Source organism: Rissa tridactyla, chromosome 3, assembly GCF_028500815.1.
Source record: "Rissa tridactyla isolate bRisTri1 chromosome 3, bRisTri1.patW.cur.20221130, whole genome shotgun sequence".
Taxonomy (NCBI): domain Eukaryota; kingdom Metazoa; phylum Chordata; class Aves; order Charadriiformes; family Laridae; genus Rissa; species Rissa tridactyla.
Genome location: NC_071468.1, coordinates 97,911,267 through 97,928,609, shown reverse-complemented (window position 1 = coordinate 97,928,609; position 17,343 = coordinate 97,911,267). Strand labels below are relative to the sequence as shown.

At 36.5% G+C, this 17,343-nt stretch overlaps 1 protein-coding gene across 6 annotated transcripts in view; it reads right to left on the bottom strand.

Moving 5' to 3' along the window:
• LGSN (lengsin, lens protein with glutamine synthetase domain) overlaps positions 1-17,343 on the bottom strand; it is a 114,600-nt gene that overhangs the window by 85,038 nt on the left and 12,219 nt on the right. For 3 of the 6 annotated variants that reach the window (XM_054195503.1, XM_054195504.1, XM_054195506.1), the window contains exon 5: positions 10,487-10,558. The exons of 1 other annotated variant lie outside the window; for it this stretch is intronic. The gene's annotated coding sequence lies outside the window, so the exon portion shown is untranslated. Of the gene's footprint in view, positions 1-10,486; positions 10,559-14,059; positions 14,916-17,343 lie in introns of those variants that run through there. 2 more of the 6 variants (XM_054195507.1, XM_054195508.1) reach the window with 2 other exon arrangements.

The following is a 17,343-nucleotide window of genomic DNA, read 5'->3' as shown; positions in this document are numbered from 1 at the left end:
GTTCCAAGTAATTTAGTTATTCTGTATTAATTAAGTTTCATAATCTGGGGTAATTATACCTCTTACCCATGAGAATTACTTGACTCCTGCCAGTCAAGTGGGTTGGATTCCCCAATAGATTGGATTCTCTTCTGGCTTGCATAATTTTGAAAATTATTTATATTTATGCTTGCAATTAAGAACTTCATTTAAAATGTAATTTATTTTTCTTTTATCACTCTCTTTGCAAGGATAGAAGTGGCTACTCCCATTGCTAGAAAGAAGATATTAGGTTAAATGCTGTTACAGCTGGTAGAAATAGAACATATGAACTAATGCACTTCTAAATGTTTCTCCTCTTTTAAGGACCATTCACCAAGAATCCAACCCGACACCAACTGGAGTCAATAGAAATATGCAGTTTTCACTTACCATTGGATCAAGTTAGGAAAGTGAACACTGACAATATTGTTCTATAGAAATAACATTAAAAACACCCAAAATATAGGTAAAAGTAAAGAAAACTTCACTGAAGTGGGAAATAAAAGATAAATAAAAGGAAATAAATAAAAAGGAATAAAAGGAAATAAACTGACAGTTTTGCCTATATGTTAGGCAAACTGAATGTTTGAGATATACCTGTATTGAAAGAAACCTTAGCACGGATGAAGCTATTCTACCAGTTTACTGCTACAATTATACCAGGAAATCTTTCTAAGCCTAATGAGGCTGACTCAAGTCACCCATTTAAAGATAGCTTCACAACTGGCTCTTCCCATGATAGTTTGTATTTAAACAAGACATTTCTCCCCATGATAGTTTGTATTTAAACAACCTATTTCTCTCCATCGCAGCTGTTCAATTCTGTTTGTGTGCTGCCCCCGTTGTTCTGCTGGTTCATTTATTTGTGTGGCCGTGGATGAACCAGATTGAGAAGCTGACACAAGTTAAAAATAAGCCAAGGAAAAAAAAGATTACTATTTTAACCCAGTTATTTTCTTGATCCAGTTCACCAGCTTCAGAAAGGAAATTAAAGAAAATTTTGCATTTTTTCTTTTTATCAGGGTGGGCCTGCATTCTGGGACATTCGAGGCCAACTCAGGATATATGGTCATTTCCTATTAAGTCTTCTGCAATGCATTTCTAACCCTTAAACATAACGATATAAGGTCTGATGGTAGGGGTGAAGAATTTACAAAAGACAACGTGCTTGGGTCATTTCCAGAGACTGAATTAATGGCTAGCAGGGAGAATATACATCACTTAGATCTAATACCTAAAGTACGTTTCAAAATAATTTTAACATTTGTAAATATTTTTCTATGGTAGCTATAAACAAATTATCTATTTGAAATGTGTTTTAAATGTCATTTAAGTATTCTTGTTTCTTTCTTGAAGAAAAAAAAAGGAAAGTTCTAATGCATTTTGTGTTTTACATTTAGATGTGTGATGAAAAAGTATTGTTACAAAAATATTTTTAATTATTATTTCAGAAGGTCATTATTAAGATTACAATTTTATAAAAAAATAAGGAATTAAAAGGTCTTTGAATAGATTCTTTCAAGAACCTCTTGAAATCAGTGGCAGGGAAGACAGTTTTTCTATGAAAATCTTTCTGGATTTCTATTCAGATAATGCTTCCTTGAAATTAAGGTTATTATTTTCTTCAAAATATATACAAATTACTAATATTTTAATAACTTGTAAAAGTGTGAGGAAATATTTCAGCTATTTAAACACATGTTATGGTCATACGGTAAAACTCACATTTGGCAAAACAAAAAAAATTTCAACAAATGCAATAAACGATTGTAAGATGTAGGTAAGCATTATCTGTAGTACATAATTCCTACTTACTTCAGATTGATACCTTCAAAAGAAGATTAATCTGTTTTCTATAAGATTTATTTATAAAATTGTACAGCTTTACATATTTATTTTTAAAACCATATAGTAACATGTATCACTTCTCAATATTCTACCAATATTATTTAATGAAATGACTATGTTATTTCAAAATATTAACTGTTTTCAGAAGAATATGGGTGAGGCAGAAAGGGAGCAAAGGCCTCTTACCCCTGTATGTTCCTTCAGATAAAGAAGCTAGCTCCACACAACTCTCCTTAGAGTTCATAGAAGCCTTGACAGAAGCCAGGAATGCCTATAATGTCTACAATGCCAAGAATTTCACAATATGCCTAATATTTTTATCAGTTCCTGAAATGACTAATTTTACAGGAACGTAATATATTTTCTGTGCACTTTTCCTATTACTAAAGTAACACAATTTTAAAATAAATTAATGTTTGCACAAGATGTGAAGTGGACTGATAAGGTTATTAGCAAAGAGACGAGACTACATTTTCCTGTAAGAAACTAGCAAGTCACAACACAAAGAATGGAGATAGGGAAAGTAGGGCAGCAGCTGCTATGAGGAAAAGCCACTACAATGTATGTGCATGAAAGATTTGACTTAGCTCCAGATACATACAAGGTCCAACATGCTGATACTTTTAATTTCCAGATTAGTAAGAAAATAAAGGCAACATAAACAAGAGAAGAGTCATCCTAGTCTTGCTAAGACACTGTTGTGCTTGCTACAGCAGAAGTAGTATCGTAGTATCATAGAATCATAGAATAGTTTGGGTTGGAAGGGACCTTTAAAGATCACCTAGTCCAACCTCCCTGCAATGGGCAGGGACTTCATCAACTAGATCAGGCTGCTCAGAGCCCCATCCAACCTGACCTTGAATGGTTCCAGGGATGGGTCGTCTACCACCTCTCTGGGCAACCTGTTTTAGTGTTTCACCACTCTCATTGTAAAAAATTTCTTCCTTATATCTAGTCTAAATCTACCCTCTTTTAGTTTAAAACCATTGTCCCTTGTCCTATCACAACAGACCCTACTAAAACATTTGTCCTTGTCTCTCCTGTAGACCCCCTTTAAGTACTGAAAGGCCACAATAAGGTCTCCCTGGAGCCTTCTCCGGGCTGAACAACCCCAACTCTCTCAGCCTGTCTTCATAGGAGAGATGCTCCAGCCCTCTGATCATTCATGGCCCTCCTCTGGACTCTCTCCAACAAGTCCATGTCTTTCCCGTGCTGAGGACTCCAGAGCTGGATGCAGTACTCAAGTGTAGTAAGGCAAAAGGCAGAGTCCTGACTCATCAAAATAGATTTTCTGGACAACGGAATTTGCCCAGAGAAACAAGACACTCATAGATTTTAATTTCTTACTTTAGTGTGCAAAAGGAAAGAAAGAGGAAAAATATGCTTAATTTACCATTATTTTTTTTTGTGTTAAAACTCCTGACTGTTCTGTCCTTCTCTTTATTGATACACACTTAAGTATTATTGTCTTATCTGACTTACAGTTGAAAATAGAATAGAATAGACACAGTATTAATTCCATGTAACTTCATTAAATTAGTTCTCTCCTCTCATTTGCCCCAGTTTTAAAGTCATGGATTTTCCTCTATAGTGCTGACTTACACAAAAAAAGTGCAAGAGATCTCTGATCCTTTGGCATGGGATTGTTCTTTTAAGAACATGTGTGGATTTCATTCTAAAAGATATATACGCACTTCTCCATGTGCTTTAGCTGAGGGATTGATCTGGTTTTGGAAAATAAAAAAGATGTGATGTAAATTAAATTGCTTATCTGGGATTTCTGGTTGTTAGGATGCAGATAATTGAAGGCCAGTTGGAAAACAAACTAAGCTTTCTCCTAGAAAAACTGCCAGAGGGTGTCTGGAAAAGAAACTGGACCTAGAAATACTTCCTAAATACTTAAGGAGGCAAAAAAGCCACACCTCATTACCTCATCTCTAGCTGTTCAGTATTCACTACATTTATATTAGTGTTCTTAACCAAAGAAATTATTTGAATTAATTTGTTTATTTGACACTATTTTGAGTATTTGATATCACATTTGCACTGATGTTATTTCTTTTACAAAAAATGCAATTATTTTGCACTTGTCCTGGTGTAATTTAGAGCAGAATGAGGCCCTTAGAATTACTGGAAGCGCAGGTGGCTGAGATACCATAGCCAATACTTTCCAGTAGAAAAAGCTGGATCAGTTATTTTAAACTTGTCCAACAACAGTTGTTTAAGCTGACGTTTTCTATACTGGAATTCTGGCTGAGTCTGGAAACTTTTAGAAAACATTAGCAATAACACTTTATTTATGAGAAGAGAATAAGGCAAAACCATGTTGTTTCCTACATAAGAAAAAAAAAAAGAGATCTTTTTTTTTTGAGCAACCTGGTCTAATGGGAGGTGTCCCAGCCCATGGCAGGGGGGTTGGAACTAGATGATCTTTAAGGTCCCTTCCAACCTAAACCACTCTATGATTCTATGATTTTCTTGACAATATTTTAGCCCCATCTCACTCTTCCCGTCTTCCCCTTCTCCATACTTTGCGCCATGATTTTGAACTTGAGCAAATATGGACATTTCAAGGATGGACCTGTCACTGTCCCTTTGAAATACCATCTTAAATGGCCACATGATAAAGCTTTAATGTGCCACTCAGGCATACCCATAGCAACCTATGAGAGACAACAGTCAAAATCCTTAGAAACTCCACACTCACGGAACACATTAAAGCTTTACAAGGCTTGTAACGATGAGTAGGCTGTTCCCGCACCGTCTCCATAAAGTGAATGACTGAGCTCATAGACAGAGTTTTGGAAATTTTTCCCTTTCCTGGCTGTCCCCAGCTGCTCTGCCTCAGAGAGGTTCTGGTATAAGAAGTGAAAACTGCAGTCACATAGTCTGAGTTTTTAGGTATTAAGCACTCAGACTGTAACAGTTGTCAGAGGAGCCTCTGCTCTAGACATAAGAATTGCTAAAAATACTGCCTTATTTGAAAAATGAGGCCTCAGCCTTCTCGGTTAGACACATGAAATTAATGGATCCCTTTGACCTACACCTCTCCACACTTCAGCTTCCTACAAATCAAATAGGGATAAAATATTCCTTTATTTCACATGGGCATTGTGATAATAAATTAAGGCATTTTTGTGGTCATTTCAGATAAAGTGACACATTTCATAGAAAAATCTGTGAGAAAGGTAATGATTCAGAGAAGAATTTAAATAGAATTTACACTGTCAGCTGTAATGAATTAGGCAATGTTTCAAATATGCGCTTCTATATCATAATACATAGGCACTTGGATGCCAAATTAAGATTGCAGAGGCATTTTTCATTCTGGCACTTACAAGCTTTTTAGTACTTGGTTTCTCAACCTTACTCACATTTTTATGTTTGTGCATATGTCTGTAGTCTTTAAAACGGTGAATTTTGCTGCGGCAGCACTTCAGGTCTGTAGCTCATGGCAAATTCTACAGCCTCTGAATAGAAAAGGACTTATTTCTAATTGCCTTATAATTGTTATTAATTACTACCGACTGTAATTTGCTTCTACAGTCTGTTTTTTCGCTGCATGCCCTGCCTTGCATGTTTGCGACTCTCGTGAGAGCTGAGGAGTCCCTTCAGAGACACTGTCCCTCGTCGCTTCGCCACATGCTCACTGCTGGGGAGTTGTGCTACCTGAGCACACACCTCTGTTTATAAACATTTTAATCTTTCCGTTGCTGGCCATAATGAAAAATAATTGACCAATACACTAATGGAGAAGGGATTCACTCCCAGATTTTTGCCGACAGGCCATGAAATCAGGTAAGCGAACAGCTGAATAGATCACAGTTTGCTATTTCTTGCCCTGTTTCACCTCTACTGACCAGTTTGGTTTAGCATCGCTCAACTTTGAGGAAAGTTAGAAATTTTAATCTTGTGCTACATACCAATACACTTAATAACATTTTTAACTGTTGCCAGCTAAAATCAGTCATACAAATACATCCTTGATGTTAAATCTAGAGACATGAAAGGGATTAGCAGGAATGTATTTTCTACTCTTTTTTTGTCACTGGCTTACTTTTGCACGTGTAGCTCTCAATTAATAAAGGAATGGATTTACTTGGTAAGAAAGTCACATATTTAAATAAATATTGTCCAAGGAAAGTCACAGCTTGACATTTAACATGAATTTGAATAAAGTGGAACTTGTAGTATCCAATAGCTTAGAGCTGATAGAAAAGATGCCTATACATTCACTCCAATACCATGGTAAAAGCCAACAGGGAAAACCACAAAAAGTAACAGATGCTGTGGCAAATTTTGCACATCATCAGAAAGAAAACTTGAACTGGTGTTTTATTTGTATGCTTTTTAAGCAGGCAGATTTCTAGAAATCTTAAAAAAGAACATAGCCAAAAAGACTGAGTCTGGGCATTTTGACAGCCAAGTAGGTCACCAAGAAAAGAGCAACCCAACTAATGTAAAACAGAAATAATCCTGAAGATGAAAACTAAAAAAAAAAAAAACTCGGGGATCTAGCTGAAGCAATCATTTAAATCCTAAGGAGAAAAAAAAAAAGGTTATACAAAACAATTTCTCTGAGAGAGGTCACTATAAATCCAGATCAACAAAGATTAAAATAGCAGCAGGAGAAATTCACCATAGCAAATCAATTTCACAAAGTAAAAGTCCTTTATCTCAGTGATAAACTAGAGACAAACTAAAAGCATGCAGGAGAAAATCATACAAAAGAATAGCTACGGCCTTTGGTGTAATATATCAAAGTTAAGTCTGGAATACCATCCATATTTTAGTAAGTTTAAAGATCACAAATTAAATAGACATAAAACTTTTGCTGAATCCTGAGATCAGGAGAACTGGGTATACCAAATACAATACGTATGTTAGAAGCATCCCCAAATCCCAGTGAGAAACAGAATCCCGTGTACAAAAAATATATGAAATCATGGTCACCGCTCTTAGCAATGCAGTATGAGCAAGATAGACACTGAACTTGTTTTATCCACTGGAGCTTTTACAAGATAAAAATTATGGGTTTTTTCAATACATTTGTTCCTCTGCTGCAAGTTTACCCGTAATGAAGGTCCTACAAATTATAGGTTTTAAGATAGCATTCAAATACATGTGTAGGTGTTCATTAGACATAGCAAGCCGCTAGGGACCAAATACAACATCATATAAAAGAACAGCTTTTGAACGTTACACCCTAAATACAGCCTCACATTTAAGAAAAGTGAAAATTCAGTTAACTGTACACTGCATTGTTGTTCCCATGTTATATCAGCAATGGCTATATGTTTTAAACTTTCCTACAAAATATACAGAGGCCAATTTGCATTACAGTCAGAAGAGAGTTTGCATCTAACATTTCAAGCACCATAACAAAAATGTTCTATCTTGTCTCCTTCAAAATGTTTCATCAGGATTCCCAAAAGATAAAAATTACAGGAGCTTTTGAAATACACTGAAAGACAGCAGGACCGTGCAGTCAGCATTGTTTTCTATAAATTCAATGTAAATGCGACACATGCTGTTGCAGGCCTGACTTGATCCCATTTCTAATCTGCCTGTACTCTTCCAAACCTTCCTCCAGAGATTCCAACTGTTTCATTTTGTCACGATATTATCTAAAAACTGTTCCTCCCGTACATTTTTCTAGTCAATATCTGAATCAGACAATGATTGTGATTCCTTCAAGTAATTGTAATAATATTTACAACTCCAAACAGCTGCCATCAGTTTCGTAAAATACCAAAAAAACCTAAGTAGATAGGATGGACATGAAGAATTATGAAAGGTCAAGCTCTAAACCCAAGTTTTAGAGAACCTTTGTGTCATCCCTGCAGTTTTCAAAAGATGGTGAGTATGGAACTTGCCACATGCTTTCTTAACTCCTCCTGATTTACATAATGACAATACAAAATTGATTATAAATTGATGATGAGTTTCACTGAGATTACTCAAACTGATTGGTACTAAAGGAACTAGTGCCAGCTATGTATGTATAAATGCATTAGTATTTATTTATTCTGTTCTTATATATGAAAGCAGGTGGTTCAGACTAAGACTTTTGAAGCACTGACAAAATCTCCCTCTCACAGAGTGACTTGGACTTGAAAAATGGAAAAGAAAGACTTCTCATGCCTTCACTAATCCTTTACTAAGAATACTGTATATTTCATTATGGGATTTTGTTTATGGAAGGATCATTTGAATTTGTATACATATCCATTTATCTACGTAAGTTGTTCCCTATAAAAATTATCCTCAAATCTTGTCACTTTCAAACCACATGATAAAAATTAATAAGTTATCAAGTGATATGGAACAAGTCCATAACAAACAAGGAATTGCTGTAAGTTTTAGAACTGCTAGGGATTTAACTTCTTAAAATCAGTGATTCAGTCATAAAAACAAGGATATTCAAAGACGACTGAAAAAACGGAAGGAGTAGGCTCCTTCTGAGCCCTTTGGAAATCCGAGGTGTGATCACTGAGCAGACTAGCATTTATTTTTCTACCATACATTAATGATTTAGCCAATCAGAATAGAAGACAGCAACAACGGAAAAAAGCAAAAGTTTTAGTAACAACACACCTATCTTACGACTTTGATTAACGCCAAGGTACTTAAACATAGTACAGAGCTAACAGCAAGGTACATAAGTGAAAATGATTGTAAAGAGCACTGGATGAACTCAGCTCATGGGTAATGTATACTTGTAGGATGTGCTTCTAAACCGCACACTTCAGAAACATATTTCCTAAGAGATTCCCGACCCATTCTTCTCTTTTTTTTTTTTATATAATCATTGTCTATTTACATCTTACTGACTGAAATTCTGAGGTCCTGTCTCAGTTAGCTCTAACCTCAAGGGAAAATCTTCACTGGATTATCTCCACAGTCTCCTTTGACTCTTCAAAATTAATTCAGGGTCCTCGCATGCATAGCCGACTCCTTCAGTTACTCAACAATTTATTACTATTACACTGGTCCTAAAATATGTCAGTATTTGCTTTTCCCTCTGCGTACAAATGGTTTTTCCTCAGCCTTATCCAGAGGCATGGAGACCTTTACATAGTAGTAAGGAAGAGGAATATAACACATGTGCAAGCACTGGTTTGCGAAAGTTACCTTTAAGCTAACTTGGGCAACAAGTCCATAAACTGTCCGTACTTCACTTCAGTGCCCCTAAAGGCCAGTAGGAAGACTTGCATTTGATTTTGGAGACCAAAGAGCGGGTATATTTGGATTCCAGGCCTTTCAAGCCACTAACAAAGGTTTAGGAGGTCTTTGCTACAGATAGCTGACCTACATTAGTATTTAAGTACATAAACAGCATAAATACGTGAAAAAAAATTGCTAAGCTGTTAGAATACTTTCTCTATTTGCAGCTTCAGGATGTTAAATAGTAGAGCAAATTTCCCTTTACCAAAGAAGAAAGATGTTTAGTTTCAACAAGACATTTTTATACACATAGATAGTTGTTTCTTTTAGTACAACCATAGTGATAAAAAATCTCAATAAGAAAGTGAGCTAATTACTCTAGCCTTTTCCACAATTAATGAAATATTAGCAATATTAACAACTAGCAATATTTCTTTAAATATGTTTTGGACCAAAACCGGTTCTCATTGGTTTTGATTTGTAATTATATGAGGGTACAAGGAATTTTACCCACTTTTTCTTTAACTTCATGTCATTGTTCTACTTTTCTATTCTATTATTTCTTTTAACAAGCTGGACAGCTGAACTGAATATCTCCCTTTGCCTTTCTTGTCTCAGATCTCCAAATCACTAGACAGTGACACAAGGTAATTGGTAATTATTAACTGGGAGTTGTCTGTATTTGTTTTACATTTTAAAAGTGCTGTATAAGTCCCATTATTCTTAAATGTCCTTCTGCAGAAATTGAGAAGCTATCATTTTCTTAACTATATTTCCCTAGTCATACCCACGGAAGTGTTAAAAACAGTAACAACGCTGGTGCTGACTCATTTCCCATTGCCTCCAAACACATTTGTGCTGAATTAATATGAACAGTAGATTTAAAAGGCATTTTACCCAAAGCAATGCCTTGCTTTCAATTCCAGTTCCAGAAGGTTGCAAATCAAAGCCGCAAACTCCTTTTCTGTAATTTTAAGAAAGGAATCAAACATGTTCTACTGTTATTTTCTTGCTATGTTCAAATGAGAGGCAAGCATCTTGCCAAATTTGAAGAAGAGTTTTGACTGATTTAAAAAAAAAAGTCTTTAGAAAATCTAAAAATGTACATAATTTCTTATATATTTCTGTAACATCTATTTGGTAAAAGCAGGTGGTACACTGGGTTGCAGGTTTCTGTTCTAGTAATAGAATCTAATAGTTTGATAGGAGCTCAAATTGACACGAAGTCAATTTGCTTCTAGCTGGTATTTCTACAGCATTTTACCCCAGTGCATCCAAAGTAAGTGAAAAAAGCTCCTTTTTTTTTTTTCTTTTTTTTCCCATTATTTCTTAGAAGCCAGCATTTGCCAGGTAATAATTCCAGCTGAAATTGCTCCAAATCAAACACCACAGCTCTTAGTGGCAAATGAGCTAGAGAAGAATTTTATTCTAGAAAGTTTTGGAACGATACCTCTCTTGCAAAGAGTAAGCAAAATTGGAAATTTGAGGTTCCCCACTCCCTTGTGCAGTGTCTTCTTCTTACCTAGAACAAAAGACAGGAGAAACAGGAAAATAATATCTGAGATGCTCATTTGCAGGCACATGCGGACCTGCTAGAACTGTACTCCATTTTCTACCATTGCAAGGTCTTTGGAAGACATGTTTTTTCCCTTAATGCATCTACCTGTCCCACTTACACCCCTGTTCTCTCCTCAAAATAACTCAGTATTGTAACAACCACCTTTTGGCCTTCTCTGGAAAACTGCTTGTATTTTCTGGGGAACAGCCTGTCCTATTGACTAATTTCATAAAGGCTAAAAAGCTTTACTCAAGAAAATGGCTTTTTAACATAACTTGGTCAATTTTTATATGTAAGAAGAGACAAATCACATGAAGCTGGGCCTGTGTTTGTGAGACTTCAGTCTGCAAAATACCAGCAGTATTACAGTCATAAAAACAGGGCTTTGTAGAGGCCATCCCAATTTAGCTAAAGTATTGCTCTCCTGACACTGTCATTATATGAACACAAAGCTCTTCCTATTCTCAGCTCCCACTTGCAGTTTATAAATAGCTGTGTTGCTCTGTGCAAAAACAGGTTGCAAACAAGATGGAAGGAACCAGTAATGAGAAATAGCCTACCTTTTTGCTGGGGTCTAATTATTCTTTGTACTGCTGCAATGAACTGAGTAAAAGCACTTGAGTGCCCTGTGTGCTTTAGAAATGAACTATGTCCTTTTTCTCTTCTTTGTGATTTTGTGGAAATAATTCATAAAAAAAATACTAAAGTGGAGTCCAGCAATGGTGGGTTGATCAAAAGAATAGCTGAGATTAAAAAAAAATTTCCCTATTTTTTTTCCACCCTACCACTCCTTCACATTTCTTCAGGCAACATTTCTGCCTGGCACTGACACAGGGAGAGAAAGTTTGGTGGGATGAGGGCAAAGGTGCACATAATGTCACTGTGGCAATTAGGAGGTACCCAACGCACTCAATGGCAGCAGTAGTACAAAGAAGACCTACGAGTTACAGCCATTGGCCCACAGCCCATGTGATCTGGCCTGCCTGAGGAAAGGCACTATCAAACTAGCCTTTGTCTGGCCGAGATCTGTGGGACAAAGAACAATTTGTATAAGAAGCAGTGATCTTAAAAATCCCAATAGAAAAATCGTGGATTTCTGCCAAACTGCATATTGGGAGCTTTGGGAGCTTTTGAAAGAGATGTTTCCCCTTACAGGGGAATTGCCTTACACATGTACTCTTTTTCCTCTGACTTTTTTTTTAGAGAGATGCTATTAACCTTGCAAAAAGGCAGCAAAATCCAGTAAGCCTACAGTCAGACAGTTCTTCCCTCAGAAAGCTCAACACAGCGTCTGTAAGGTCTGCTCCCAAGACTGAACAGCACCTGTCTTTCCAATATAGTTTGCTTCTGTGCCCTCCCTGCCCCTGGTATTTTCAGCTGGAAACCCTTAGCCTAAAATCCCATTGCATCCTCTATTAAAAGAAGATCTGAAAAGAGACACAATAAGATATTTAAACACTTGGTCCCAGGAGTAGATTTCAAAACCCAGGATTTGGCATCCATATGACATATATATATATATATAGCACACTATATATGAAAGCAGTATGAAAGCGACTTAGAACGGCAACACAAAAATTTGATACCCTGCTGCCCAGACAATAAAAAATCCCAGGATAGCGACATGTCTGAAATCCCTCCCCTCTGGAAATGCTGCATGTAATGCCAGACAAGAGTAAAGCATTCCTGTCCACTCGTGATCCACAGTCATGAATTGTTGGTTGAGAGTAGGCTGGATACGGATTAATTCCTTTCCTTCTAGACTGCAATGGAATGGTTTCCGCATAGCTGCCTTGAGGACAACACACTGCTAAGCAAAGGACTGCCTTGGGTTTAAAATTTGTCTTCAACCTCAAACCCATGTTTTCTATTTTCTAGAGAATTTTCTAATTGACACACTATCTGTAGGCTGTAACTAAGGTTCCAGAAAGAATTTTAACACATTTTAAAAGGAGGCAGAGAGGGAATTAGGAACTTACAAACTAGTCAGCCAACTGCAATTCTCAGAAAAATACTGCAATAAACAACCAAACAATTGGGAGGTCTTTAAGGGATAGCCTAAGAGGGGAATCCCTTGCATTAAACCAATTTAAATCTCCTTCTAAACCAGGCAATAGGCCTTGTGGATAGGAGAGAAACAGAAAAGATCATACGTATTAACTTGCAAAAAAATTTTTGATACTTCCATGAGACTTTATTTCAAGCAATCAAAGAAAAATATCTTGATGAAACTAAAGGAACATGGGTGCAAAAGCACTTGGGAAACGATTTTAACAATTTTTAAAGAAAATTTAAAATTAATAGTTCATTGTCCAAAGGGAGGGATGATTGAGTATAAAACCGCAGAAATTTTCCTTACATCTGATACTACTCAATAATGTGGCATCAGTAAATTAGATTATCAAACAAAAGAGTAATTTATTACAGTTGTATTTTATATTAGGTTTGGAGAGTACATAAGCAGATTGAATGACAGAATTAGAATTTGGATGCTTGAAGAAACTGTAGAAAAGATCAATGCAATAAAAAAAGAAGACAAGTTCAAAGTATTATTCTGTTTAGGGTTTACCAAAAGTACAACTGCAAGATTGCTAGGCAGAATTTCTTCAAAAAAGAAGCCGTGAGACTCTGTGGTTCATAAGCCAAGGTGAACCAATGCTGTCTTACTATTGTGAAAAAATAAGCCATAGTGGGATGCATAAACAATAGTGTTGCAGACAATGCGATATGAAGTAGCGTTTCTACTCCCACAGACACAGACAGATGCTTGAATTGAGTACTGCATCCTGCTTCAGGCATCTAACTTCAAGAAAGGAGCTGGACAAAGTGGAGCAGGATAGGAGGCAAAATACGTACTCTGGAGCAAATGACTGAAGGAACTGCGTTTGCTTAATTTCAGAAGAAACCTAAACCTATAGAACTCCAGCAATGATTTAAGCAGATAGTCCATTACTTGCTGTATAAAATGACTAAAGCTGTGTCTGAAGTGCTGTGAAATATTAGGTTCCTTCCATTGTCCTCCAAGTGAAAAAAACCAAATTGAAAAAATTTGCTTTTGGGGGGCCACGTCATCCATATCTAAGACTGCAAGGAAATCATTGCTACTGGATTTCCTCTTTTTTCCCTACTTACCATGTCTGGCTTACTTTCATAAATAACCCCATCGTTAGCAATGTAAAGTCAGCACAGAAGAACGCAGAGCTGAAGCAGACATCCCAGACCTCGACACAGTAAATGCAAATGTGTCATGGTTTAACCCCAGCCAGCAACTAGGATCATGCAGCCGCTCGCTCACTCCGTGCCCCCACTCCCCCAGCAGGGTAGGGAGAAGAGGGAGAAAGGGAAGGAAAAGGAAAAAAACCTCGTGGGTTGAAATAAAGACAGTTTAATAGAACAATAACAGAAAAAGGAAAATAACAATAATACTAATAATAACTAATAGAATACAACACAAGTTGCTCTCACCACCCCATGATCGGTTGCCCAGCCCATCCCCGAGCAGTGATCACAGATTCCTGCCCCCCAGCCAACTCCCATTTATATACTGAGCATGACGTCTGTGGTGTGGAATATTCCTTTGGCCAGTTTTTCCTGTCTATGCTCCTTCTCAGCTTCCACAGGAAGCTGAAAAAGTCCTTGACTATGGACTTTTTCTTTACTTAGTCCTTGACTAAGTAAACATTGGTTAGCAACAACTAAAACAATATGTGTTATCAGCATTATTTTCATACGGAACCCAAAACACAGCAGCTACTAGAAAGAAAATTAACTCTATCCCTGCTGAAACCAGGACAAAATGAAAACAGATCTGGCAAAAAACAAATGTAGTAAGCTTAAAATGCAATGTAAACTTGGAGGGGGGAAAAATATTTAAAATATTTAACTATATTTGGAAATATATTTTAAAAGATTGGTTTTAGCCCTTATAAGTTAGGGGAATATTCACTGAAAACCAAGGCACCTATGCAGCAAGCCTCTGTTTTTAACCAGATGACTAACTATTACCAACAGGAAGGAGGGCATTAGCGAAGTCTTCCTTACACCTTTTAGTCTAGCAGAAGAACTTTGAAAAAGAGCAATTAAAAACATTAATTTACCTATAAATACTTAAAGATTTTTATATTATATGTCAAATTTAGAAAGGCCTTAATACAAAAATCAGAAGTTATCATATATTTTGTCCAGTGGGCTGAAAAACTGTTTACTTAAATAAAGTAAACTTTATTTTGGATTATTGGACCTCCTTCCCAAATTACAGGGAGATCTCAGACATTACTAATCAACAAACATCATTTATTACAGGCATCAAAATGTGTGGAAAATGGTGATTCCTAAGGTCTGTATTTCATGTTAAAAGGCATGAAAAACGTAAACCCTTTGTTCAAAATCATACCTGAAATCTTCTATTTCAACACTATGTATGGTTGAAACCATATTTTCAAATTAGTGTTTAAAGACTGAGCTCTTATACCATTTAGATAAGCAGCAGAAGACAAGGATTCAATTAGGCTGAATGTCCCCACCAGAAGGCAGTAACCAAAGTCCAAATTCCTCTTTTTTCTGTCACTCTAACTAAAGTTATGTCCATAGTTCAGGACAAGTATATTCACAGCACAGAGCTTCGTTAACCCTACAGTCCAGGCATTTATCCCTTTTAAATTGACACTAATCTTATTGCCAGCCTTCTGCAGTTCAGTCTTATATTATGCTGAATTGCTTAAAATATGTTTGAAATACACTATACCTCCTTGCTCTTTTAAATCCAGCAATAAGAAATAAATTACTAGCTGTTAATGCACTATCCTGGAATGTTTGAGACTTCTGTTTAAATCATTATCCAAAAACAGAGAGACCTAACTTAAAATCCTGTTTCTTTAATCACTGGTCTATCCTGGACCATCCTGGACCACCAATTATATTGTTCCACTATGGATATAAAGCATAAATAACCAGTGAGTCAGAGACCAAAAGAGTAAGAAGGTAGACACTTAACTAATAGGTATGGCACATGTGTTTCAGCAAAGGTTTTTACATCTTGCTAGAGAGCGGAAGAGTAACAGGAGAGATGGAGAGGCCCCTGGTCACTCACTATATACTGAAGACACGGTACAGTGTGAGGATTAAGGGAGTCTTCTGAGAGACGCAGGCTCAAATCCCAGAAGATGGACGAGAGGATTAAAGTGCCCTCACCCTGCAGTATTAGGCCAATACCGCAACATAATTGTATTTGGAAACCATATGAGGTCCTTCATTTATTTTCTTTTTCTTAAAAATGCATAAATCATTTCAGGCGAAATGCACCTTTTAATGCTTTAAAAATTAAATTATGATGCTTTCTTTTCTAACTGTTTTCAAGGTAAGGATAATAAAGAACTAAAACAGATATCTAAGAGGTTGTAGTATACCAAATATTGGAGCACGGTCGGTCAGGACAGATTAAAAAAGCATCTGTCAGGAGTGACATGCACTGCTCCATAACTCTTTGGACAGGAAAATGGACTGGGTGACTTCCTGTCCATTTTTCTCTGATCCTCTCTCCTTCAGAAGGGATCAGACTGGTTTTAATCTTAGCAAAAGCACAAATTTCTCCCACAGGTTTACAGATGACAAGTCCATTTGAAATATAAGAAATTTAGATTCAACTGCAAAATTTGAAATATGGACATGTCTTCTTAGGGCTTGCAAGTACTCTACCTGTCATTTTAATACTCTAAATAGAGTATCACTGCTTAACTTCAGGATGATGACTTCAGAGAATGTATTGAAATCTTGCAGAAGAAAGGTAGAAAATCATGTCCTGTGGAATAGTGGATGAATTGTGTCAACTGACTGAATACATTTATCAATAGTCATATTTGATTGCGCTGCAATTCTGTTGGTTTTCACAAGCTAAGTGGATTAAGGTCTGCTTGGTACGTAGCACAAGTCAAAGTAAAACATCAGGCAGAGTATGGGAACAGATACTGATGACTCAGAAGATGTGCTTCCCTCTGACTCAGAACTAAGCCAGACACCTAGCATGGTTTTAGATATTGATGGGGTAATTTTTGCAGATGAGTGATACACTAAAGCCATTGGTAAGGAGAGTCCATGTCACTCTAGATTGGCAAGACTTGGAGTATCACTTCTGGCACGACACCCAACCCCATATAAATTCTACAGTTTCAATAGAACACAAAGGTGGTTTATGTTATTCCTATCGCACGTTGTTGGGAAGACTTCTACTGTAAAAATATGGTTATTGTTTGCATATCACTATATTAAATGCTGTAGGACAGTAAGCATTAGATGCATTCAGGGTATTACAATGTAATTTTAGAATTTTCCCTTTACTTTTAGATTTATTTTTGCTTGACGCATTATCTACTATTACAGTTAATAGGGAAAAAAATTTTTAATATTTATGGCCACTAATTCAAAATATCACACACGGTTTGACTCACTGTGTACACTCTAGCATGAATAAATACTAACACAAAGCCAAGGAGTGCTAGAAATAGGACTATAATTAGACAGATGCGGAAATACCAGAATTTAATATCAGAAGCCGTGTGCTGTTAAATAGTCTTATATTTCTTGCCAATCCCAGAATTTCACCAATTTAAAAAATTAGGCATTTGAATACTAGGGAGGCAAATGGAATGGAAGGAGACCAGCTCTTTAGGAAGGACAGGCTAGGGAAACAAGGGGGCTGAGGGAGCAGTTGGAGTCCATGGATCTCTGCCTGGGGATGGATAAGGAGACAAACG